This window comes from Pyrgilauda ruficollis, unplaced genomic scaffold (assembly GCF_017590135.1).
Source record: "Pyrgilauda ruficollis isolate IOZ18807 unplaced genomic scaffold, ASM1759013v1 scaffold119, whole genome shotgun sequence".
NCBI lineage: Eukaryota > Metazoa > Chordata > Aves > Passeriformes > Passeridae > Pyrgilauda > Pyrgilauda ruficollis.
The window spans coordinates 1,412,655-1,437,614 of NW_024510210.1; the positions used below are offsets into that span (position 1 = coordinate 1,412,655).

The window sequence follows — 24,960 nt, forward strand, 5'->3', positions numbered from 1 at the left end:
GCTGTCAGGGAACACAGGCAGGATCCTGCCATTCCCACTGCTCTCAGGGAAGGCCAGGAGTCAGGTTTGCTGTAGCTGGGTGCCAGGCAGGTGGGGGCTGAGCCCCTCTGACCTGCTGCAGACACTGAAATCCAGCACGCTGGCATCTCAATCCACTGGTGCTGGCAGCTCTCCTGACCCCAGGAGAGCACCTGGACACTCCCTGAGTGGACCCAGAGAAGGAAGAGAAGCCCCTGGCCCTCCTTGCCCTCCCACTCTGCTTTCCTGTTCCTGCCTCATCCTTGAGAAAGCTTCTGCTAAATCAAAATTTACACCAGTCTATGCAGGTAACCAGAGACTTTTCCCAATCACTTACAGCCTGGCCTTCATTTTAAGATTACAATTATTTTTTCCCCCAGGTTTATATTTGTACAAAGACTACCACAAGGTTCAAGTTACAGCAATTAATGAAATTTAACTACATTAATAGGGAGAGAGCCTTTTTAAGAACAATTTTGGTTTTAATGTTAAAAAAATGCAGTAATAAGAGTGAGGTAGAATATTTTAATTTGATTGCCTGTTTCTTTCTCTGGCTACACGTATGAACTTGTTTCCTGGTCAAGGGGAATTTTTGCAGGTAGAAAAAATAATTCTGTCATCCACTCAGTCCTTGACTGTCTTGTTTTTACAAGACAGAAAGGTTTTGTCAGTCAGGTTACCTAGGAGTGAAAGTTATGTCTCATAATCCATAATTCTATTGCCCATTACACACCATCTGGTGACACAGTCAAAGATAATCTGATTCTTGTCTTTTAAAAACATCACATAGCTCTATTGTATGGTGCATGCAATATGATAAATGACTTATTTAAATATGCTATTTCTGTGCCGTTTACAATTTCATGGTCACTCTCAGCTAACATGAAAGCAGCTTTGGACAGGGTTTTTATTGATTGTTATTTCAAATATCTGAATCTTTAACTGAGGTTTTTTACCTGTTTACAGTTACACCTAAAATTGTATGATTAAACAGCTAACATCTAGCCAACCTGTAAGAAGCTTTGATTGGAATTGAAAGTTTAGCATCCATGATGGAACAAATATCACAACACAGCTGTTCCATGTCTCAAAAGCAGCAATGTCTTTTCACACTGTCTTTACCAGGAAGAGCCTGATATCACTTAATTCCAGACTACTCAGTCTGATGCAGGAGATCTCAAGTATTTCCACAGCTTCTGGGAGTCTGCCTATAAAAAGCTCCTTGCAAGGTAATCGTCCATCAATACATCTGCGGGCTTGCTTTTGTCACTTTATTTTCATCTCCAAAATAGTTAAGTGAGCTGCCAAAAGTTGAATCCTCACAAAATAAATCAGAAAAAGAGAATCAATCATGCTGGGCAGAAGAAAGCTCTTACACAACTAACCTGGTGAAAGGAAATAGGCCATTTGCTGTTGCTCAACTCCTCTGCCAAACTATTTCAGTGGCCCTTGCATTCTCCAAGGCCAAACCTTCAAACAACAATCTCATCCCCTTCTGATGCACAAGACACACCCAAGACATTTTCAGGAGGGGTGGAAAGTAGTAAAAGAAGATTTCTGTGATTTGCAGTCAGGTTCTTCTGGGAAGATGACATATTTCTGGGAGACTATGATGTACATACGCATCTGTGCCTCCGATACAATCACATAATCACCATTCAGATCTAAAGAGCTATTTTTCCATGCAGATTTTTATTACTTTCTCTTCCTGGAATAATTAACCACTTTCATATTTTTTTAACATAGAGGAAGATTTCATTTTCAACTGACTCTTCAATTACAACTCTGAATAATTCCCATTTTCCTTGCAGACTGTCAGGCTGCTGTGCCTTTTGCACTGGTAGGTTTTGTTCACAGCAGAGCCTCTGGGCAGAGCACAAGCCTACAATAATCTCATTTATGGATCCACCTGCAGCACTCACCAGGATTTTCCACAGTTTCAGGCTTCATTTGGAAAAGAGGAAGGCAGCAGTGCTCCACTGAAAGCCAATCCTCACAGAGTTTTGTGTGGGGCCCAGCTGCTGGGATGCTCCATGGGGAGGCAGGAGCATTCCCCAAACCTGGCAGGAATGGGATGGCACAGGAGCCCCAAGTGCAAGGTCACAGCTGTTCCATTTCGCTGCTCCTCTCCCCCACGCACCTGCAGAGCCCTAAAAGCACCAGAGCTCCCCCACAGAGCACGGGAAGCTCGTCCCATTTCCTCTGCCCTCCAAATCCCACCCCTACTCCCTCTGATCAGGCTGTCCAGCTGCCCTTGCCTGTCAGGTATATTCTGCTACTAGGAGGGATTTGGATAAAGCATTTAAGTATCTGGCAAGCATTTTCTTCAATGAAGACATGCTAGGAGCTAGGCAATCATATTTTTAACTGTGCTGCCTGCCAGAAAAGTGCACAAACTTCCAATAGCAAAGAAATGAGGTCATTTTGGTCATCTGCCAAAATCAGCACATTTCCTCTTTTGGTTCTGGATGCTGCACTTCCATACTCCACAGTGTGTGACAAGTCGTGAGCGGGAGGTGTAGTCTCTCAGGAGCAAAAATAAAAGTAAGTTGGTGGATGTTAGGTTTTTTCTCTAAAAAAAAAAAGGAAGGGGGGAAGGAAAAGAGAGGAAAAAAAAATCTTGAAGTGTCCTGATGTCACATGACTTCCTGCCGATGATTTATTTAATTGGAGTCTGGTATAACCTTCCGAAGAAGATGTCAATAACTTGTCCTAGTGTTGCAGCAGTGTAAAGCCTCATCCTGTTAAGGAATTCGAAAGGCTTACAGTAGGGATGCAGCTTTTGGTTAGAAGGCTGGACTGGCATTGAGCAGATCAGGATTAAATCCTGATTTTGCCACAGTTTCCTGGGGGGCTTTGAGCAAGATTCCTAAATTTCTTTGCCTTGAGACCTTATCTTGATCCTAGTCTTTATCTTTAAAAACTAAGTTTTCCTGAGCTGGGAATAGGAATATCTCTTTGCAGCAGAGCAGATTCTGGAACAGTGGATTTTGGATGCTCATTCGGGCCTCTTAATGCTAATGCAGCACAAACCGAAATGACAGCAGTAGTAATAATAATAATTATCTCTCGGTCTTTATTTTCAAGTTAATGTCTGCCAAAAATTTTAGAGAGGTTTCTCATTGTGGCAACTACTGTATTTATGGTCACAATTTACAAGCAGCTCATCTGAATAATTTGAATTTTTTATTAAGATTATTTTCTCATTTTCCATTGAGAAGCCTTCTTAGATACTGACTCACTTTCAGCCTTGTAGGGAAAAGTGCCAAGCATTTGTTTTTCTTCTGTCTGCAGTAGTTATTTGACTCCTGCATTAAACTCAGCAAAGCCAAAACTGAATAGGAACAATCTTAATTTAATTATTAAATATATTTCAAGCTTCACTGTGATTTTAAAAAGCACTTTCATGTGGGGTAGTGGAAATGTGCCAGGGAAATGTAAAAGAACTATGTAATCCTCTGTCCCTACCCCTCCTTTCTTCCAGCCTGTCTCAAAAGGAGGTGAGGTGAACCCAAACCTAGCGGAGTCAGGGTGAGACAGTTTCACTTTAGGTTTGCTTGGCAAAAAGTTACCAGGGCATGCTGCCAAGCCTGCCACTTTTGAGATAAATATGACTTTCTTTCAGGGCAGTTTTATGAGGGGCACAGCAAGAGGCTCATATACTCTGGCAATTCACTTGCAGATTGAGCTATGCAGCAGCTGCCGCTGCTCCATTATAAACAACAGCTCTCTCTGAAGTTCTCTTAAGAAGTTTACAAAAGGGACAGTGTATTTATCTGACGTCTGTTACAGCGCTGGGCAGATACACAGATGGCCTTTGACTCTCACCTTCTGCATCGCAGCCAGCCAAACCCCGGCCCACAGAAAGGGCTAGGCTGTAAATTTCCCTGCTCTTTTCCTCATGACGCTCCCTTCATCTGTCTGACAATCAGAGCCAGCTAACTTTCCTTGGGAGGGTCAGATTGGCAGATGAACTACAGTGAAGAGAGGAAACATGTTAAGTATGAAAACATTCTCCTAAGCTCTCACAGGAAAAGGATGTAGCTAACAATAAAAGAGAACCACGCATTTCTCTGCCAAACTTTATCGTACAAGATTATGCATTTCCAAAACTTACATTAATACCACTTAAATTTCAGTCATGCTGCATCCACATTCCAAAGTGCCCTTCCTACGCTGCCCACGGTCTGTCATTCTGGAGGTTCCTTTTGAGGTCAGCAACAGGCACATGGATCGCCACAGGATACTCCCACGGAGGGTAACTGGAGCGTAACTCCCACCAGAGTGCTGGCAGCTGCAAAGGGCAGGGCTCCACCACTGACCAGCGCCACGAGGGATCCCTCAGGGAACACCTCCAGGAGCCACAGGGCTCTCAGGGACTGCTTGAAGCAAGCTCCCTTCCCCTGTGCTCACCCCTGTGCTGATGGCTTGGCCTCATGCTGGGCACAAACCCCCTTTGCTGCGCAATTGGAAGGGTAATTAAAGTTTGTCCTTCCTGCTCTGGAGTCCCCTGCACTTCCTCAGTTTTGCACAGCTGGAATAGCAAAGCCAAGGAGCTGATAAAAGTGTGGTCTGGGCATGGCTTTGAACAGCTTGCATTTTCCTGGCTCAGTGACCACATCATCTGCAGTTTCACTGAAAATCTCCAGCTCTGACTGTCCTGGCCAAGTTTCACGGCTTTTTGTACCTTTTCAGGGAGCAACCAGAATGAGCTTTTTAATGGTCCATCCCTAGTCCAAGCATTAGTCCCAGAAGCACACCAGTCAGCACAGACCCACTGACCTTTGTTTGGCTTCCCCAGTTCCACCTGGGCAGCTGATTTTGCTTGCTCCTCACTTTGTTCACCTGTGGACAAGTCTGTCAAACAGGCAGCACGAGTGGGTTTTGCTGCACACAGGCGGCTGGACAGACTTTTGCAAGCAGCCCTTGGTTCACATTCAGTGTCTGACCAGTGGAGTGAATTCCCAGGCCAACACCTGCACTCAATTCTACCAACACAAAACAAAAAAGAAAAGTTGCCGGTGTGGGCTGTTCTAAGAAGAGATCCAGGGCTCTGTAAGTTGCCTTCTTCTCATGGATCTGGAATCACTGCATATGATGAAAGCAGTCTATTAACAGTTCATCAGAAAACAGTCTCTGAGATTTTATGTCCTGAATTATGTGTATGATTGTTTGGCCTGTTTGGTGACTTAGTGTAGTGGGAAATCTAAATCACTGTTGTTACACCTCTAACTAAGGATTTTTAGACAATTATTTTAATTAAAGAGGGGGAAAAAAATTAAAATGCAAGTTCTCAGAAAAAAAAAATACTTCAAAACAGCTGTGGTCATTCTTTGAGCAAGCTTAAATATGAACATGATATGTTTTCTGGTCCTGGGACACACCAGTGTCAGTATGCTATTTCAGAGGAGAATCAGCTTGTCTGCAAGGAGCGAGACCTATGCAGTCATTTCTGACTTAGAAATGGTTCTTCACATGCATTTTCATAATAAAGCACTTTATAACTGTTACCCAATTATTGCTTAGAGCATTAAGTAACAAGGTATTATTACTCCAATTTCACAGAAGGGAACAAATCATAGAATCTGAAAAACTTATTCTGCTTTTGCGTAGGCTTTCTCATATTAATTAATTATGAGACTTAATTACATTCAATCTCACCACTCCAAGCCAATTAGAGAAAATTGGGTAAAGTAAAGAAGCAGGGAAATCTGTCTTGGAGACAATCACTTACACTGACAACACTTTCCACACGAGCATGTCAGACAACATTGCAAATATTGACTTGTTCCCTCAAAGCGTCAGGATGGATTTTTCTCTGATTTTTCCCAACTGTCCCTACACCAGTAATCTGAGCTGTGATCACTTCTCCCAGCTTCCTCTCTCAACTCTGCCCCAGAAACCAAATGCAAATCTCTGCTCCCTGACTTGTGCCTTAATCACATGATCACCTTCCTTCCCAGAAGCAATAAAAAAAAATCTCCAGGCATGTTAAAATCACCAGATTAGAAGAGCTCTAATCCAACGATTTTAAGGGTTGGTCAAAATTGGTATATGAGATAGACAGACAGATAGACAGAGATATATACATAGATGTTACAAACTATTTGTAGCTTTCTATTTGTTTTGAATCTACAGCAATTTTATTCACTGAAGCTTTTCTCACAAGGAGAAGGGTAAATCCTCTAAAGCATCACTCGGAAAGTTTTTCTTACATTGCAGTGTCTATGAACACCCTCTGCCGAAACACTAATTCACTATTTCCCACAGCACTCAGCCACAGGGACTCACAACACATTTCAATGCCTTCAACAGCAGCAGCATTCCACAGGGAGCCATTCTCCAATTTCCAAGTCAAGGATCTTACAAAGATGGACTAAGCCAAGGCAAACTGGCCTTTTTTATATTCCTACCAAGTGATCCTCCCATAAAATGTGCACATTTAAAATCAGAGGAGAAACAAGAGCAGCTATCTTTTGCAGTTTGCCTAAAGAGGGCTATGAGTTCAACTGAGTCTACTTTATTAAAATTGGGGAGAGATATTGAACAGACTGGATTTTTCCTTAATTTTTTTTACTCTGTTTGCCAATGAGTAAAATTTTCTACAAAAGACTTTGTGAATAAAGGTGTAACTGCAAGCAGAGGAGACTCCATGCATTTATGACTTTGACTCCTCTGGAGCCAAGATCTCACCCAGTCTTCACAGTTGTGACATTTTGTGCTGTCTGGCCTATTCCAGCAGAACATTCAGTCTGTGCTCGTGGCAATTATGCCTTGTTTGCATCACACCATGACACGCGTGCCACGAGAGTTTCACACGCTGTAATGTACCACAGTTTATTTTCAATGCTCTCCAGTTCCCCAAGTGAGCCTCATGGCATGGCAGCAGAATTAAATACAATGGGATCTGGCAGGCTGCATTCACAGGACTGCATTGTAAAATAAATAAATTAATTAAAGGCAAAATAAACATTAGCATTTTGTCTGTTTCTTGTAGTTTTTCTAAATATTCTAAAGTAAAACAGAAAATACTTTGCTGAGCCTGAAAAACCAAAGGATTTGCAGATGCAGTCAAATTAGGCAGTTTCCAAATATACATTCTTCCTTACCCAGCAAAGCTTTCCCCCTTCTTTGCCCAGTGATATTTCCACTAGGCTGGCAAAGGGCAGCTACAGTGTAAAACATTCAGAGATAACCTGGCCACTCAAAAGACTGAGATGTTCAAATCCTCACCTAAATAACCCCACACCTAATGACAGCTTTACCCTCTCCCAAGTAACCTATTCCATCTCCTAAGGCCACCCACCTTCATTCAGGCACAGAGGGTGGGGGTCAGGATCTCCCTCTGGAAGCCCTCAAAGGCACACAGCTCTCTCCTCTGAATGTACTGACAATTAGGAACTTTCATGGCTAAGACTGGCTTGCCGTGCACCAAAAAATTCTGCAATAATTTCATCGTCTTAATTTGGTTCCCATCTTCCAAGCTTCAGAACAGATACTTCCCTCCAATATGGAAGTTACAAATTGAATTGTTAAAACAAATATCAGCACAAATTCCATGCTAATGAAAATCATGTCTCTTCCATGCTTTTAATACTAACCCCTGAGATTAATTATTATATTTAGTGTCTAGGACAGCAACACTTCCTACTCAGCACCTGTCATGGGTCCAGCAATTAATTGCATACCACTGACCTTCGCAGAACACCATGGAAATTTTATTACTGTACAACTCAATTGCAGTCATACAACACTGCCACAGAACTATGTCTTATTACAAAAAAATCATGTGCTTACAAAAGGGATAGTTGAGCCAACTGAACTATTTATAATTTGCAGAATAAAAAACATTTCACAAGGTTTACAACACACATACACCAAAAAAAAAATATTTGCAGCCTTAATACAAGACAAATGTTACCAAGATTCATGTTATAGACAAAAGCAGAATGGAAAATATTCCCTGAAGCCATAATGGCAGGGTTATGTAGTATGCCATTTAAAAGCTATTCACCAATGTCTTCTTCCTGTTAGCCAGAACTCTATGGCAGAGATTCAACTGAAGAAAGTCAATTAATTGAAATTGTGGTTCTACAACGGAGGGATTGGATCTGTAAGATGAAGCAGCGGAAGGGAAGGACTACACTGGCACACCTGACTCAGTACTAGGTGTGCCACCTTGAATTAGTTACCTCTCTGCCAGCTTGCTGCTTTCAGGGGGCTTCATCCTGCTTATGTCATGTTGCTGTGGCTTAACCCCAGCAGACAAATCCAAAACACAGCCCCACACCGGTATGATAAAGAAAATTAACTCCATCCCAGCCGCGAGCAGCACACCTGCCTTACTCTCTTCTAAGAAAATGCTGCAACTCAGCACGTTTCTTCAAAGTTCAAGAGTCTCCCTGCTCCTTCCCAAACCAAAGGGTTCACAAAATAAATAATTGTTGCATGACTACTCTAATTTCAAACTGGCATGCTAATGTAAGACCTAAGGGAAGTCAGGGCAAGAAGACTTTCTCCCTGGTTTCAAGGGCTGCGTCTAGGATGAAATAACTCGTCACACCCAGAATTCCAGCGCCGGCTTCCAAGTTCCCAGGCTCGAGTGACCCAGCAGGACACAGCCACAAACCTCCATACTCAGACATCTGCACCTGCTGCAGGCTCAGGGAGGGAAAGGGATGGTGCAGGCAGTGTCTCAGGCTTTGTCAAAGGTGTACAGGGGCAAGAGCTGCTGTTTTTGTAGCTGGCACCGTCCTTGTGCACTTCCAAGGTGTTATCCGAATTTCCTGCTGGAGTGATTGACAGGCAGCAGTGCCTACTGAGGCAAAACACCCATCCCCTAAAGCCAAAACTCAGAGAGCACCAAGAGGTAACCATGGAGCAAACTGGAGGCCACTGCCAAGACCTCGTGCAGTATTTTTATGGAAGTGTGGTATCTTACTGAATTTGCATCTCCCAAACACCTTGTTTGATTTTCCACAAGCAATGAAAAATGCTTCCTGCCAGGAGAAATTCCTCACATCTCAGGCAATGCATTTCATTTCACCAAAATGCAGTTACAGCTGGGTTTACCACATCAATTCAGTTTCACATCTTTTTTGGTTAAAGATTTGCAATCTCTACGGCCAATGACAGTAAAATTACCCAGCAAACAAAGCTCACCAACAATGCTTTGCTTTGAAGGATCACCTACACATGGAATGGATGATATCTGCAAGGCAATTCAGGGCTCTGTGATAGCTGAGATTTTGTTTCTTATTCTTTCCTAAGAAGTTCATTAAAATTTTTCAGTTGATATAATAGATTCTTCCATCTCTTCAATGCAGCAGAGGAAATGAAGTGAAACTAGCTTCATTGTAATGGAAAAGTGATCTAATAATTTAATTCACTTTGCTCTCTAATCACAAATGCTCAGAGAGCAAAAGCTAAGGAAGGAAGGTGTAAAGTGATGCTGCAACTTAGCTCCCACAATTAAAAATCTCCTTTCCTGAAGGAGTCTGGGTTGCAAACCAGAATGAAGCACACGTGGTATTGGGATTACTGAAAAGTTGTGGGCAAGGCTATGATTCAAACGCAACAACCCCACTCTGTTTGAAACAAAATCCAAAATTCCCCTTGATTTTGCTGACACCTTGGCTTAGATATTCTGCAGGCCCGATCACAGAGCACACTAACACACACAGATGTGCCTACAATGACTTGCTATACAGCCTGATGTAAAAAAGAAGTTACAAAACGAATGCAAAGATGACAGACAAGCTCCTCTCTCCCAGCCAGGAAGGCTTTTATTGCCATCTCTTCACCACTTTCACTTCTGCCAGAAGTCCCCTCTGCCCGCCTGGCCCCTCCAGCTGTCCAAAGTGTCTCCTCCAGACAGCACTGCTGAGCAGGCAGAGCGTGGATTAAACAGCATTACATGTTCTTTCTGTCATTTTGTTTCCAGTAATTCAGAAAGTCATTTTTCTCCTTGTGGATATTTTTCAGTAAGGTAAGGGAGACGTTACAGAAAACAATTTAAAATCTCCAAGATCAGAATATATCAGAAACTTGAGAATACTTAATGTGTCATTGTGAGCATGAATATGTACAGAAGGACACACAAACACAATTAAAGTATTTTGAAGGAGGTTTAAAAAAATAAAATATGTTCAACAGGAAGAGTCTGTTTAATGTATGATTTAAGCAAGCCTCTTCCATTTGCATAGATCACTTACAGCAACAGCAATTCATTAAATTCTCCCATAAAATCATGCTATATTTTGTCTAAAGCGACAGATTCCTTGAAGATCACAGTGCCTTTCTCATGCTGCTAATAAGATAATCTGTTACATGAGGCTTACAAATCCATTTAAATTGATTTTAATTAATGAATCAATCACTGGCCACTGATGACTTGGTCTACAGACAGCAAGCAATTCAAAGCCCCAGGCTTCTAATCCAAAACCAAAATCCACGTTAGAGCAACAGGACATCTCTCTGATCGATGGCAGCACAAAGATGTTCAGTTCATACACATTTAAAGCGTATGAACTTGATCAAAATGTATCTCCAGATCTTATGCATTACAATTCCCAAATTCAGGACTGTTCAGCTAGAAAAGCAATATTAAATCATTTACATTTCTTTGCAAGGGGAAAAAATTAAATCAAGCGCAACTATAACCCAATTCCAAACTTTAGCTGCTTATTCCACTTGAAGGTTTCTCCCTTTGTTCTTCTTCTCTGTGTTAAACAATCTGTTGTTTAACATTAATTGATAGAAAATTTCCCTTCTTATGATCATAAACACTAACAATTCTTTTTACATTTGCTTTGATGCTGTGAAAAGCCACTGCTGTTCTCCACTGCTCAAGTGCTTACAGCTTCCCTCAAACAGAAAACAGGAAAGAAGTGAGATTTCTGTCCCAAAATCAGCAAGCAGAAGCAGCGGGAAGAACATCCTTGTTATTGTAGTAAGTTAATTATTATAATTATTGTTATTACAAGGCGTTAATTACAATGCATCAAGTTAAACCCACAACGGGCTGTGTGATGCCCAGCACTGCAATCCCTGCCGCACCAGCACAGGGGACACACCTGAGGGAGGCTTCTCCTCCTGTGAGCTGGGGCTCCAGCACAGCCTCTGGGACTCAAGCACCCCTTGAACCAGCCCAGAGAAAGGAAGGAATGGTGCATGTCCCCCCAGGACCCTCCTGCAGGGATGCAAGCATCTTCCAGAGGCACGTGGCAGAGGAGGAAGGCGCGCCAGGCCAGCCTGCCCCCAGAAGAGTCTCTGCAGCTCCAGGGTGCTGCAGAACCCGCTGTGCCCTGCACACATCTCTGCGTGCCTGGGTGTGACTGCACTCGCCCCCAGCCTCACAGCAAACCCTGCCCTCAGAAGCAGAGCAGGAGGCGCTTGGAGAGCACCCGAAACTTCCCGTACCAGAGAAGCTGCTGCTGCTGAGAATTGCAGTCACGGAGCAGTTACACTGGTTTTGATGTCTTCAAACGCTCTCTGCACCGCGAGCATCCCCTGAAATATTCTGAGAGAAATCCTGATCCCTCAAATTCAGCAAAGCAGCTTGCTTGGATGCTCACTGTCATGCCAAAAATCCCAGTTCTGCCCGTTTAAAAGAAGAGCTCTGCATTTGTTTTTAACCAATACTACATATACAGTTTAACTAACCCTGCCAAAAGTAGACTTCTTTTTTTTTTTTTTTTAATGTAGTACCTACTAATCTGTTGCTCTCAATACTCTTATTCTTCCTGGTTTGTTAAGAACAAATTATGTTTTGGAGGGAAGAATAAAAAGAATAATTAAAGAAGGTGGGATTGGCCTTTATGTGCTAATTAATTAGAGTTAAATTAACCAAGTAAAAAGTACAAGATACCAAACTATCTTTCATAATATTTAAGAAAATCAGAAAAGGTTGAACACTTTCCAGGTGTAAACACATTAAGATCAATGTTGTACCAAGCCTGAATCTGGCCCCATTAGCTCCAAAAGGTAAATAGCTCATCCCCTTGCACAGATGTCAGAGCATACAGGCACTCCAAGTTTAAAGGACAGATTCTGCAGCCAACAATGCTCCACTGACACAGAGACAATCAATGTGTCCTTGATTATGAGGAGGCAAACAGTTTTCACTGAGAAAAAAAAAAAAAAAAAAAAAAAAAAAAAAAAAAAAAAAAAAAAAAAAAGGGGGAAAAAAAAAAAAGGAGGCTGAAAACAAATCATGTGTTTTTATTTTATAAGTTCCAAGTTGGGGCTGGGTTTTTTTCAAGCCCTTTTGGAGTGCTGAAACAGAATAAAAATAGCTTGTTGCACAAGCATAAAACAAAGTAACTGCTAAATAAACATTTTAAATTTACTCCTGTGTGCTCAGTTCTCACTCCCATTAGTCTTCAGGAGTTGGATGATTTCACAAAAATATCTTCCTGTTTTCTGGAAAACTGATTAGATGGGTTTTGTCCAAGAATTGTCCCATAATGTGTTCCCTTTATTTCACATGCTGAATATGACTGCTGGAAAATGTACTGCAGCACAGAGTGCAGTATATGCCAGTGCATCCTGACATTCAAATCAAGACCACAAATTATAAACAGTTTCAGCAAATTGACTCGAGTGCCTTTGTTCCTCAGACATACATCTTCCTATTGCTTACAAAAGCAGCATATACTAACCACGAACGCTGCTATAGCCAGTACTGGGAAAGGAAGTTATTGAAGCCTGGATTTCCTGCTTTCAGCCCAAGCCAAGAACTGTGAGGCTTGTAGTGGTTTCAGGAACTGACTCATCTAATGATTCATGGATAAGATACTGGTTTTAATATATTTCTGATCATAAGACTCAAACTTCAAAAACAGCGATGCTTAGTTTTTATTTTAAAGTTTAAAAAAAGTACATAAATCAAGCAAACAAATATTGTCATGGGACAAATGAGCTAATAATTATTAATGAGTTTTGCAGTGAACTCTGTTTTTAAAAAATGGTGTGTTAAACATCCTGGAAATTCATTTCAAGAGAATGTTGACATTGAACTAAAAATCCACTGTCAAAAACTTGAGTACTTTCATTGCAGTCCTGATAGAGCTGAAATCCAAGTGGAGAGCAGCTGGGACATCAGTGCACTTTTAGAGATCCCCTCAGGTACAGGTACGACTGCTAACCCTAATCAGTGAATCCCACAGCTGCCGGTGTTGATGCACCTGGTGTCTTTAGCTGTGGACAGAAAGCATCACCAGAGACTGGCTGGTAACAAACAGTCAGGGGAGTTTTGTTTCAGGAGTGACTGAAACTGCCGAGGTCAATCCTAAAGCAATGACTAACACTGGATTTTAGATGCTCTCTCTCACACACACCACCCCCCCCCTGCATTTTGTGCTAATTCAGAATTCAAGCCCAGCCGTTTTTATGCAGCGAGTTCTTCCAGAGGAAAGCACGCCTTCCAGAGCATCAAAACCCTTTTTGCCCACAACACAAATCTCATCAGTATGCTGTAACTTGAACTGCCAGGCTCTTGCACCTAAAAAATAGCTGGTGATGGAAGCTGAATTCTGCCAGGCTCATGTATGGAAAAGTACTGGTTTACTTTTTAATTTCTGAACTGCAAGCCGCAGCCACTCGCACCCTCGGCGCAGCGTGGCGCGGATGCAGGGGGACATTGACACCTCTGTATTTCACCCCTGTGCACAACTAGCAAAGGAGGGGGGGGGGGAAATAAAAAAGAAAACAAAATGCATCTTGCTCAGAGGAAAATAAAAAAGAAAAGCAAAGAAAAAAGCAGCAGTTAAAACACTTGACAAGAAAAGGCCAAAGTGCGTTCCGTGGCTGGCAGTCATTTTATGGCTATAGTCCTACAGCAGATTTACTTAGATGACGTCAGTGGCTCCAATCCAGCTTTTCTTTGGTAGCATTTACCACTTGCCTCTTGAAGCCTCCACTATGCTACAGAGCAGTAGACCATAATCAAAATTCCCTTTGTGAAATAGAGTTTACCTCAGGGCACAGAGGCATTGCAAGCTGAATTGCAGGCTCTTCACCCTGTACTGCATGCCCAGAAATAAATAACCTACAATACTGTACTCTCCTTAATACAGAAGAACCATTAAAAGCAGCCTGCTACCTAAAAAAAGGGTTCTTTAATTTGTTTCTAAAATCTCAGAAGCCAGAGTATTAGTTCATTTTCCAAGCAACCAAGAACTATAATAATTCTACTACCCTTTGGACAACTTCATATTGTTTTTAGAGATTTTGCATGATAAAGTTATTTATGGGTCACTGTTTCACCAGCAAAAAATTATTACTAATGCTGGAGGCTAAAGTGAAACTGTATAGGAAGCTGCATATTTAAAACTGTCTTCCAAATGTGCCCCTTCAACTGCTTATCTACAGCTGCTCAGTAAGCATACAGTAAATATGCCAAGAAACAGAGCAAGAAATTACTGTGCATAAGTAATAGTCAATTTAATGAGCAAAATGCACATTTTTTGGAGCTGTGCATTTCCTGTCACAAAGCAGTGGCTGAAACCAATGGAACACCAGTAAAGCCAAGTTGAGGAGATACCAAATAAACCAAAACTTCATAGGCTCTGAAGTTTAATCAAAAAAAAACTCCAGAAAGACACGTCCCATGGTACTAAATAAACATAGATTTGTTATGTTTTAAAGGAGCCAGCAATCCAAAGACAGCCATACCCATTATGGACGGTAACTAGATACATTAGTGAACTGAAAATTGCCTCTCACAGTTAAGCACCTAGAAATAACTCTCAGGGAAGATGTGCACATGCCTCAGGGAGCTGAAAGGCTCAACAGCCCTCTTTTCCCAGGGTCTTTGCTTACCTTGCCCCTAATCACACCAGGATGAGAGATCACAGCTCTAACCTGCAATGGACCAGAAGATAAAAACCGCTGCCGTCACCAAATTTCATGAGTCACACCCTGGACCTGAACTCTAAATCTGAATTTAAAACCAATTTAAAATTTGGGAGCAGCCCACATTCCAGCTTGAAATGGACACACACACACATTTCAGGTCCCTGCAGAGAAACCAGAAGCCCTCTAGCAGCCTCAGCTGCCAAGCCAAGGGCAGGGAGCCTTCCTCATTTCCTGCAGGTGCCAACATCAGCTGAGGCAGAGCAGCAAGGTGGGAGCATCACCTCTCATTTCACTGCCCACCCAGTTGGCCCCTGGGTGTTTTGTCAGCTCCAGCCTTTTTCCAGGCAGGTCATCTGGGTGGACTTCAGTGAAATGGTAAAGAGTGGCCACTGCTCAAATTGTTCACACTTCTCTCCTTCAAATGGATAAAAATTTACTTCTCTTTGACCCCTTCTCATTGCTAAAAAAAAAGTGGTGTCAGCAAACAGATTCAGAAGATGATTGTCAATTTCTTTGAGAGAGAATCTAAGTCATTCTCTTGGTCACTAAGGACCTGGATATGAAAGGCATGGCAAGCACAAGTGGCCCTTTCTTTCCAATATCCAGGGCAAGGAAGGGCTGGGAGCAGCAGGAAAGGGACCCCACAGTGACACCACGTCCACGAGCAGCAACCGGGAACATGGGGAAGGAGCGCCTGGAAACCTGGATTGCAAAAGGAGAGAAACAAAAAAATCACAGGGATCCAAGGGCAGGAGAGCTTAACCGAGAGCAAGAATGTATTCCCAAGGAAAGAGGAGGGCCCAGGCAGCCAGGGACAGCTGTGGTGCCCTGCAAGGAACAGCCAGACCGAGCCCGTGGGGCAGGAGGCAGGAATGTGCTGAAGGTCAGAGAGCAGCACGGGCACATCCAGCCCTAAGGACACCGCAGAGGCACTCAATGGAGACTCTATTGATGGCTGGAAACTTCTCCTGCAACAAAATAATTACTCCCAAAGAAAGGCAGGGTGAGGGGGAAGATGAAGGAACTTCCAGCGACTCTTCCGGTCTTCTCCAAAGCTTTCAGTCGATCGTGGAAAAAGCAGGGGGAAAAAAATCTTCAAAGATCAGCTGACAGCAGATATGGGGACATGACTGGTTTTAAAGGTTAATTTTTTTTGAAAGAATAAAGGCAAAACCAGGATGTGGAACAGAGTTTTGCCTTTTTATTTTAAGTTGTAAACCATCTTTAGGAAAAAAAAAAAAAAAAAAAAAAAAAGTATGCACTCATATTGGTGATAGATTAGGTGTGAATAAAATTTCCTTTTTCCCAGTAACTATTGTCCCAGATCACCATATTTTTTAATTGATATACACATAACAGAAGCTTTAATCCCCTAAACCTCTACGAATTTACCTTTTCTTCCAAAGTCTGTTCTGACATTTTCTCCCCTCAAAACCAAAATGTCATTCCTGAATTATAATCTCCCAACAGAAAGACAACGATGTAAAAAGAAAAAACAAACCAAACAAACCACGCCAACTAATTCCAAAAATAAGCACCGCTGTTCACAGCACCACGAGGTGAATGAATGGTGAGAGAGATTCCACCAAGGGAATAATTGTGACATCTATAATGTTAAGGAATAATTTGGCACCAAAAGTACCCAGGGCCATACTGGTTGGCGATTCAAACACGAAGCATATCAAAACACTACTGATAAGCTAAATTAACAGATAGCTTATCTGAAGCATATACTGGCCATATGGTGCCACAACTTCTGTTGCCTGTTGCTGGCATAACAATAGGCTACTGCAGTCTTAGACTGGAAGCACTATTTGACAAACTGTCAACAGCATTTTTATTTTTTTGCAGAGCTCTAGGGCAATGGCACACTCGCCTATTTGCATTTTTTTTTTTAAACAGGTGAACAAAGAGTAAACCAGATGTCGACTTTAGAAATCGAGCTGTCTGGATCAGGAGATTTAACAGAGGCAGGCATACTGCTACAGCTCAAATCTAGACAATGAGCTTTTCTAAAAACACTCTGGCCTAGGGGAGTGGCTATTTAAAACACTTGGCTTCTTTTATTTCAGCACTATGGAAGTGAATTCTACTCTTAAGTGCCAGCTCAAATGAAGTCATTTTGTTTCACTAGGGCTTTCTTTGCATTTCAGAAATGTAGCATGTACTGTAGTAACGGAAAAGACCAAAAAATGGTGGGGAGTGTGTGATGTGGATACCAGCAAAAAAAAAAAAAAAAAAAAAAAAAAAAAAAAAATCTTTGAAAGGACAATTAAAGCGCAAGTTACATGAAATTTACTTTTCCTTCTCAAAAAAATCCCCAAGCAAACCAACACAAACAAAACAAAACTAACAACAAAAAATAAAACCCAAACCACTTCTGAGTGCTTTAGAAAAACCTGATATTTACAACCTCCTCAAGCTCCACAAAGACAAGCAAAACTGACCAGTAACGACCATTTGCCAGGGGACTTGAATATGTTACAGAAACACATTAATACCAAAAGTATCATGAAAGTTGTCTTCCTGCTTTATTTAAAAAAAATAAATCTTACTATTTGAGGAGAAATAATCTTTTCATAACAACACAGTGATCTACTCAATCATTTCAAAAATTGACAAAATAAAAACTACTGTCAATCAATATATAGTAGGTCTGTCTATGATATTCAATTATGAAAATGTGCTTTTAGCTGTGTTCTGTAGGAGTGTGAAAGACATAATGAGAAAAATAGATAACTTTCTGTTCTAATAATCTGTTCTGCTTTGATAGGCAGTTATGGGAACATACTTATTTTCTGACTTATACCCAGCTAAGTATGTAGCATTTTTAGATTATCCTTTCAAATTGTTCTTGAACATTCTCAGTTAAAAAAAAAAAAAAAACCAACTCCTTTCATGTTAAGTTGAGATTGCACTTGAACTCTTTCCAAAAGCCAGAGCTGTACCGAATTATGATAATTAGAAAGCTGTGCGCATAAAAGGCAGCACAGTTGATGCATTTAAAAAAGTTCATGCCAGAGAATATAAGTTCAATATGTTCTCACATAATTAACATTTCCCATCATTAGCAGCAGTTTTCAGTTCATGTATCTGTAAAAACAACAGCACTCGTCATTGTTTTAGATTCCCAGTCAATAGCATTTTAATAGTTTTACACATAATCCCAAACTTTCGTCCCTTCCCCCGCCCCACACATGGAGATTTCACATTCTACCTCCCGACCTGCTAGCAAATAAACTTGGATCCTGTGCTCGTGTGCTCCTGCAGCCACCCAGACCGGCTCTGACCCGAAAGTTCAGGGGAAGCTGGAAAGCCAAGAAGGCCGTAAAGGTCCGGCAGGATGCAGGGGGAATAATCACGTTGTTCCAGTAAACAATGAGCAGAAGACAAAGAACAAAAAGTTGTAGGTGATACCTTGGACTGGACGGGAGCCAAACTAAAACAGGCTGCCTCTGACAAGGCAGGCACAGGCTGGAGAGACCAGGAAATGGGGTCACAGCCCTGAGCCAACCCGGCAAGCGACCGCGAACCCTTCCCACACTCGCGGATTTCCATCGCGTCCCGGACCTACGATCCAAAATCCACCCCACCAACCAGGGCGTGCAGCCCGTGACGGGTTACTCTTGGAGAACTTCCTGGGTAAAATAGCTCCCGTCAGTTGTTAGGAGTCAGGTTTTAACTTTCAATCCCTGTATTTTGAAATTAATATAATTCTGGTGGAATATTAATAACCTGATCCAGTATAAAAGTTGCTGAATCTGCATCAACACAGACAGAAATTTTGGCTTTACCAATGACAAGATAAAGCTCACAGTGACTGCAGTGGGATCACAAAAACAAGAGGTTTGTTGTATTAAATCAGAAAACATTTAGCTGAATTTTATGTGACAGATCTGAGGAGCAGATTTGAAGTTGCTGCCTCAAAGGACTTAAGTCTGCAACTTTTCACTCTCTTCTGTTTTGGAAATGAGCAATCATTAAAACCAAACACGAAATTATTCCAGGAAATACTATTCCATCCTTGTTCCACTTGCAAAAGTCAAAAAGAGTTTTGTCCAAGAACAGAGAGCAAGATACGGTCATAAAGTGGGAATTTACTGCAAAGATTTTTTTCCTAAAAGTGTGTCTTCAGCACAGCTTAGTGTCAGTTGGCTTTACAATTAATAATGCCATTCTTCTGCTCATATATCACAGGATGCCATTTCAATTATACAGCACTTGCACAAACTGCCACAAAACCTGTAACAGCCCTTGCTTGCAGCGAGATGATTTACCTCCTGAAAGTCCTAAAATTTTGTTGAGATTCAAATCATTCCTTAACAGTAAAGGAGTGCAGTTCAGGAATATAAAACATCCCTGCTCAGGGCAAGCGCTAATGGCAAAGCGCAACACGGCGACACACCAGAAATTAAACCTCAGGTCCCAGAAAAAGGGATTATTTCTCTCATTAAAAGGTAGGTCCCTCTGATGAGCTGGGGACTTAAAAATCATTTTTAAAGGGCCAATTTGCACCCTCATTACAGCCAATGTAATCCAGCAACAGGCTGTATGAAGCTGATGGAATTAACCTGAATTTAGACCAGGTTTCTAAGAAGTCAGCCCTCGCCTCATATTTGCACATGCTATGAATAAGAGCCCAAATGGAATGAATGATCAGCTGTTAATAGAAATTTGCCTTCAAGTCTTAGGCAGATTACAAGCTAAGCAGAACATAAACCCCGAGCAGAAATTTGAAAAAGTAAGTGTGGCAAATCAATATTCTTTTAAATCAAAGATGTCCTTCTTTAGACATCAAATATCGCACTAACCGTGGACATAAAGCATATGCTGCAAATATCTTAGTGTTTGATCCAGCAAATGTTTATTCCTATGAGTCATCCTGGTCACTTTAACCTGAGCAAGGATTGGATCCAGCCAATAGTTTCTTCTTAAATAAATGGAATCACTACAGAAAGACAGCTTTTAAACCACCTCCAGAGGGGTTAACATTAACGACATGAAGAAATACCAGCTAGAATGAGCTATGTGCGTATACATATACATACATTTATATTTATTTATATATATATGTGGCCTGTTTCCAGTAAGAAACCAAGTGCTCATAACAGGTTTGAAGGTAACTTTCTTCCAAACACACACATCCCGAACTGTACAGTAAATCTGCATGTTTTGGGAACAGTCTTAGGCACCTTCTAATAAAATGAGATTACTTCTGGTGAATTTCTTCCAGCAGTGTAATCATCCTTCTTTACAGACTGAAAACTGACAGCTGTATCGTAATACACAATTGCATGTTTTTACCTTTGACTTTTTTTCAAGTGAAAGATGCCAATATTTCTCTATAGCTCCCCAAGTTTTTATTCTGTATTGCCTGTACTGTACCTTGAAAATTTGCTTACAATATTATCACAAAGGCAGCTTAAACAGAAAGAAGGAAGAAATGGGTTTTTTTTCCTCAGCATGTGACTCAACTGAACTTTTTCAGGCATGGACAAACAAAGCCCAGAAACCACTTTAACAATATCCAAAACCACTACAACGTCCAGCAGCAGCAACAACAACAAAAACCCACCGGTTCCAAGTGACACCAAACACACTACACACATGCTCACACATCCCAGCACGCTATCATTGCTCAGCTGGACACTCACAGCCGGGGCTACATCGCAATTAAGTTTCTGCTGTTCTTTTCTAGCTGTTTAATTAAAACTCCTTTAAGCGCACTCTGTCTTTACCAAGACTCCTGTCAAATCAACATTTTTCCTTGGCTTCAGTGCTCCTGTACACCTCCCTCAGCACCGACTAAGAAACTGTGGAGAATATAAAACCACAATCTGAACCTCAGGAGCCGTTGTTCCACTCTCCTGGCTGACAAGGCCAATAATATTTACTTCACCAAAGCGGCGTAAACAGGATGGATGCTCAAAATACATTGAACGTGTTTAGCAAGAAAGTACTTTCCAAAGGTATTTCTAGATTGCTAAGAAGAAAAATTGAAAGAAATCCCTTGCATCCAAAATTTCTGCTTGGTCAGCTGATAAAAACCTGGAGCAAACAAAATGCAGAATTATCCCTACTGGTATAGGAAACGCTTTATGGCCTAGTTAAACACCAGTGCAGTGTGAAAAGATGTGTTTTCACACAAAGGTGAAAAAATAAATGCACCTCTAAATGTTTACCCTTCATGAAAATAATTTCAAAAGTGGATTTTAAAAACTTGCAACTTCAGAACGTGATCCAAATATAAAATCTTAAGTTTTGTGTTTCAAGAACATCCACTGTATTAATTCCTGTGTTTCTATTCCCAAATAAAGTGTGTGTGCGTGTGTATGTGTGTATATAAAAATACATATGTTCACATACAAACAAACATGCAAGCTTCCCTCCCACCCCCAGAAGTAATTTAATATCCAGGTCTGTGTCATTTTTAACAGCACCATCTTACCATCAGTACAATCTAATATTCTGTAATGGTATTCCCCAACTATTTATAGAGATAGAATACATCATACATTACAGACACACATTTCCAATCTAGGGTTGTAAGAAGAACCCTACATAATTTTAAATTAAGTCCTAATGTAATTATAATCATTTTTGTTTTCATATTCAATTGCAGGTAGCACGTAGTTATTTACATGAATTTTCCTCTTAGAGGCATTCCCACAGAGATTTCCATATTAGATGTGCTGCAGAATAACTGAGCATGCAGCCCGGCAGAGCAGCACGCTATCCATACAGCTCCCAACTTTGCCCTTACCCAGCCCTGTAAAACCGCTAACCTGCAAGATTGCATTTCCAAACTTTATCAGCACAAAGAGAAAGCAAATATGCTCCTGCTAATACAGGAATACAGCTGCAGATGTACTTTTTCTCCCTGAGGCTCTGCCATTTCGGCTTACATTTCTTATATACGCTATTTTAAGTCAGAAAACACCGGTACAATCTGATGTTTCTTGCCCTTTCTTGCCTAGAGAGGAGCAGTTAAAAAAACACTGGGAGCCATTTACATTCAGAGAGCGCAGGGCAGAACTGCTCCCTAACTTTCCAGCACTTCTGGAGGTCACTTTTCATTTCTTCGTATCAAAGGCAGGCACTTGTTTCTAATAAGTTAACAGCTCTCCTGAGAAACGTGGGTGGCTGGTATTTCATTGTTTCATAAATATTTTTACACTGGTAACACCGTTCAACTTAAAACAGATTTCAAGAGGAGAAAAATCACGACTAGGACCGTGCTCAACAGAGGCAGGAGCGCAAACTTTTTTCCTTGGTGAAAACAGAGATATTTCCCCCCCTCCTCCTCTGGCTTTATTTCGCCTGGCTGTTTTTGTTTGGTTGTGTGGAGGGGGCCGCTTTGTTTTAATTTGGGTACAAAAGGCGCACTGTATAAGTTTTCCCTCCCCCTTGGAAGTGTACTTCCTTTGAAAGCGCTCCTCCGCGAACAAAGGCTGCCACCGGCCCTCCGCACCAGCGCCGGGGACAGCTGTGCGATGGAGCTCTTCAAAACCTCGCCGAGAAACGAAAAAAAAATTTAAAAAAAAATTTTAAAAACCAAAAAAAACCAAAAACAAAAACCTTGCGGTTCCTACCGAAAGGAAGTTTTCCAGGGACAATCTCCTCGGTGTTGCTGTAACTGCGACTTTGTCTTTTTTGGATACAATGTTTCTGCTGACTCCCGAAAATTTTCCACTTGAATGTGCAATTAACCAGCAGCGGCGGCAGCAGCAGCTCTGGAGAAGGAGAAGCAGCAGCGAAAAAGGACATTCCTTCTTTCATCTTTTAGAGGAAAACAAGCGAGGGGAGGGAGGCAAAACCGGGGGCAGCGCGGCGAGCGGAGCTCCGCGCCAGGCCGGGCCGCCGGGGGATGGCTGCTGAGCGCTGCCCGGGGCTGCTCCCGGCTTGCGTGCTTCCCCGCGGGAAAGAAAAAAAAAAAAAACCAAACCAACAAAATATGTGAAAAATGCCAAGGATCGGTGCGCGCGTGTGCGAGGGGGAGAGCCTGTGTGTGTGTGTGAGAGTGAGTGAGTGAGGGAGGGAGTGAGTGCGAGCGGCGTGTGAGCGCGCCCGGTGCCGGGCGGTGACTCAGGCCAGGGAGTGCGAGCGGCGGCGCGGGGGAGCGGAGCGGAGCGGGGCGGGCGGCAGCGCCTGTTGCAGCTCCGGCCGCGGCCCCGCAGCGCCACAACTCCGCGGCGAGCAACTTCTCCGCGCCGCGGCCCCCTCCGCGCACCGCCAGCGCGCCGCGCTCCGACGGCAAAACTTCGCCCGCCGCCCCCGGGCCGCCCCGGCTATTTATGGCCCCGCGCCTATTTTTAATCCGCCGCTTGGCTATTTATACCGCGGCCGTAGGTTGCCGCGGGCCGGCGGACGGAGCCCTCGGAGGATGAGTTGCTGCCCGGCCGGCGGCGGGGCGGGCCGGGCTCCCGGCCGGGCTGCGCGGCGCCAGCGATGCGAGGAATGCGCGGAATGAGGGGAGGAATGAAATGAACGCGGGAGCGGGGCGGCCGCGGGGCGGAGCGCGGCCCGCCGCCCCCTGCGGCCGCGGGCGGGCGTGCTGTCCCGCACGCCCCGCGGTGCGGCGCCGGCCCGCCCGCAGCTCGGCGTGCGGTGCTGTGAAACAGAGCTGCGAGGGATGCGCGGGATGGGGCTCTGCCCTGGGGAGCGGACGGGGAGGCTGCCCGGGGAAGCTCGGTGTGCACGCGCTCACATCCGACCCCCGGGTGCACTGCAAAGCCCCGTGCAAACCATAGGAAACGGACGTCTGTGTCCAAAAGGCCCAACAGAGCCCTACAGCATGGGATGAGGAGACATCACACCCCAAACTGACATGGACATAGCATGTCAACTCACCCTCAGTCCGGATCCTGACCTTTCTCACAAAACTGTCCCCAGATCCAGATTTCACAATGCCAGTTTTGCACCGCTCCAAATGAGTGAGCCTGAGTGCCACTGGACTATCTGTACCCCTCTTGTCTTGTGCAACCCATCCCCCAGAAGCGCTCCCCAAGCGGCATCACAGGCACGTCTCCTTCGGCTAACAATCCGCTACCTTATGGAAATAATTGCAGGGAAGGCACAGCTGTTGTGCTTGTGACAATTCGTATTTGCATAAGCAAAACGGATAACTGGACACCTTGGTGTTCGTGAAATAAATTGCCTACTTTGATGTGCAAACACACATTTCTACCCACCTTTGAAAGTTTGCCCAGCAGGGCTACCACGTTTGGAGCGATCACAAAAATCACGTTACAGCCTCAGAGGAGCAATGTGTTGGCATCACCAGGCGGCGTTTACGCGTTCACACGGCACCTAAGTTCGTGACACGCCGGTGGAATCCTCAATAAATGCCCTGCGTGTTAATTTTTTGCAACTTTGAGAAGGGATGCCCAGCGCGGCGTTCTGGGAATGCCAGGAACGTGCTTGTCCCGCTGCTTTCCCAGTACCAATCCTGTGAGACAGCCACGCTGTTAACAGACATCCTTGCAGCCTGTGGCTGACCCCGGAGCCTCTCGAAAAGGAGCCACTTGAAGCTCACATTGCAGTTTACAGGGAGGCTGCAGCTGTTTTTTACCTTTGTAGAGCAGGCACGGAGTGTGCATGAGGGGCAGAAGGTGCAGGGCTCCCACTGGTCACACACGTGACACTGACTGAAACCTGCCAAAACCTGCAGAAAAGTCTGCAACGAGTAACTGTATCAAACAAAGCCAAAGTCTGAGCCGGTCTTGGTCAAAGGCCTGTGAGAATGCAAAAACAAATGTATTTTTAAAAGGATATTTTTTCCCCTACACCATTCCACACTGGCTGAAAAATTTCTTCCCCAAAACAGGCTACAAGAAACCCCTTCACACATGTGAATGTGTGCAGAATGTCTTTTCTCTCCAACTCCTTTCCAAATAGCTCTGGCAATATTGTCTAATAAGTGTCTGAGTGCCTGCACAATTGATAAAATTCAATCACTTTGCAGATGTCTGCACAAAAGCCATAGTCTCCTGAGTGCACTTAAAGATTACCAACTCTTTTCCAATGTTGGAAAAGAAAAATTGGACAAAACATTGCCCCCCAATACCTATAACATAGATTTTT

At 43.0% G+C, this 24,960-nt stretch overlaps 1 protein-coding gene across 3 annotated transcripts in view; it reads right to left on the bottom strand.

Annotated features, from left to right (window-relative positions):
- TEAD1 (TEA domain transcription factor 1) overlaps positions 1 to 23,321 on the bottom strand; it is a 152,829-nt gene extending 129,508 nt beyond the window's left edge. For all 3 annotated transcript variants that reach the window (XM_041485425.1, XM_041485433.1, XM_041485417.1), the window contains exons 1-2: positions 23,079 to 23,321; positions 22,470 to 22,608 (exon numbers count right to left, since the gene is read on the bottom strand). The gene's annotated coding sequence lies outside the window, so the exon portion shown is untranslated. The remainder of the gene's footprint in view (positions 1 to 22,469; positions 22,609 to 23,078) is intronic.
- Positions 23,322 to 24,960: the final 1,639 nt, after the last annotated feature.